Source organism: Hippopotamus amphibius, chromosome 7, assembly GCF_030028045.1.
Source record: "Hippopotamus amphibius kiboko isolate mHipAmp2 chromosome 7, mHipAmp2.hap2, whole genome shotgun sequence".
In the NCBI taxonomy this organism is placed as follows: Eukaryota; Metazoa; Chordata; class Mammalia; order Artiodactyla; family Hippopotamidae; genus Hippopotamus; species Hippopotamus amphibius.
The window spans coordinates 52,869,297-52,871,872 of NC_080192.1; the positions used below are offsets into that span (position 1 = coordinate 52,869,297).

The window sequence follows — 2,576 nt, forward strand, 5'->3', positions numbered from 1 at the left end:
CTGAAATTGACTCAAAGAAATGGAAAGATATCCCATGCTCCTGGATTGGAAGAATTAATACTATGAAAAAGGCTATGCTACCAAAGCAATCTACAGATTTAATGCAATACCTTTCAAAATACCCATGACATTTTTCACAGAACTAGAACAAATAATCCTAAAATTTATATGGAACTATAAAAGACCCAGAATTACCAAAGCAATACTGAGGAAAAAGAACAAAGCTGAGGAACTTTCCAGAACGCTCGGTGAGAAGTGGAGGAGTGGCGGCTGCCAGAGCTGCACACAGCAACACGCTCCTTCCTGCTCCCCCACACTGGCACCGGCCTGCTCATGGCTGTAGAAAATGGTGAAAGAAACCACTTACTATGATGTTTTGGGGGTCAAACCCAATGCCACTCAAGAGGAAATGAAAAAGGCTTATAGGAAACTGGCCTTGAACTACCACCCTGATAAGAATCCAAATGAAGGAGCGAAGTTTAAATAGATTTCTCAAGCTTACGAAGTGCTCTCTGATGCAAAGAAAAGGGAATTATATGACAAAGGAGGAGAGCAGGCAATTAAAGAAGGTAGAGCAGGTGGCGGTTTTGGCTCCCCCATGGACATCTTTGATATGTTTTTTGGAGGAGGAGGCAGGATGCAGAGAGAAAGGAGAGGTAAAAATGTTGTACATCAACTTAAAGTAACCTTAGAAGACTTATATAATGGTGCAAAAAGAAAACTAGCTCTGCAAAAGAATGTGATTTGTGACAAATGTGAAGGCTGAGGTGGTAAGAAAGGAGCAATAGAGTGCTGTCCCAATTGCCGAGGTACTGGAATGCAAATAAGAATTCATCAGATAGGACCTGGAATGGTTCAGCAAATTCAGTCTGTCTGTATGGAGTGCCAGGGCCATGGGGAGCGGATCTGTCCTAAAGATAGATGTAAAAGCTTCAATGGAAGGAAGATAGTTCGAGGGAAGAAAATTCTAGAAGTTCATATTGACAAAGGCATGACAGATGGCCAGAAGATAACATTCCATGGTGAAGGAGACCAAGAACCAGGACTGGAGCCAGGAGATATTATCATTGTTTTAGATCAGAAGGACCATGCTGTTTTTACTCAACTAGCAGAAGACCTTTTCATGTGTATGGACATACAGCTGGTTGAGGCATTGTGTGGCGTCCAAAAGCCCATATCTACCCTCGACAACGGAACCATAGTCATCACTTCTCATCCAGGTCAGATTGTCAAGCATGGAGATATCGTGTGTGCTAAATGAAGGCATGCCAATTTATGGTAGACCATATGAAAAGGGTGGCCTAATCATTGAATTTAAGGTAAACTTTCCTGAGGATGGCTTTCTCTCCCCTGATAAACTCTCTTTGCTGGAAAAACTCCTACCTGAGAGGAAGGAAGTAGAAGACACTGATGAAATGGACGAGGTAGAACTAGTGGACTTTGGGCCAAATCAGGAAAGACAATGCCATTACAATGGAGAAGCACATGAGCATGATAAGCATCACTCTTGGGGTGGTGTTCAGTGTCAGACCTCCTAATGGGGCCAGTGAATAACACTTGCTCCTGGCATTTTATTTGCATCAGTGATTGAGTGAAGGACTATAATCATAATATGCTCACTACTTGCTATTGTTTTATTTTAATATTCAATTATAGTAGTGTTTTAAAAGTTAAATGAAGAATAAACATAAATATAAAAGCTCTGACTTTGCCCTGTATGTATGATGACTTCAGTGTGCAAGATAAGTTTAATACTTGTAAAAACTACTTTAAGAAATTTCCCCTAGCATTTGTTAGGCCATACTTTGTAAGTGATTTCAGCTGTGTACATGAAATAGCTTAGACTGAAATGCCAGGTATATATTGACTTCAGTGTATGACCCTTAATTGTTAAGCTATGAAGTTAAAATTGTATTTAACTGGCAGTCAAAGAATTTGTAAAGAAGTGTTGGTCTGTATAATGGGATTAAGTGGGATTCATTGTGATGCCTCTGCATTTATTCTGTTGCCTCAACTGTTACTTGAAGATGGCATGCTATATAATTTAATTTAGCCATATAACATGCTGCTTCTTGAGGGCTTGCATTTGTAGAATTGCATTCCCTTCTGCTGCGCCATCTTTTTTTTTTAAATATATATAGCTATTGGTCCTGGTTACTTCCGCCCCCCGCCCCCCCCCCCCCCCCCCGCCTTGGACTATGGTAAGCCTTTAGAGTAGTAACTTCTTCTGGAGCAGGGTAACTTAGGGGTTAGAGTGATGAGACCTTTATATGGAGAAGTAATTTGCATGTATGAGATAGGAAGGTGTTTTGCAGGTATGTTGCAGGTTTACTTTAAACCATTTAGCTCCAAAGTAACTGTAATTTTATGTTGGTAGTATAGAAATTTATGATGAATAGCTTTAATTGTATGTTTAAAGTCATAGATTCACAAGCTTAAATCTGGATATCAGAATTTAAGCAATTATTGAAATGTATGAATGTCTCCTTAATATACTGATTATAAAGCATGTCCAATGTGTCACCACAGGCTTTTTTTCCCCAGGTTAAAGCATTGGCTTTTCACTAAGATACATA

At 39.6% G+C, this 2,576-nt stretch overlaps 1 pseudogene; it reads left to right on the forward strand.

Moving 5' to 3' along the window:
- Positions 1-346: 346 nt before the first annotated feature.
- On the forward strand, positions 347-1,538 carry LOC130857216 (dnaJ homolog subfamily A member 1-like; annotated as a pseudogene).
- The last annotated feature ends 1,038 nt before the right edge of the window (positions 1,539-2,576 follow it).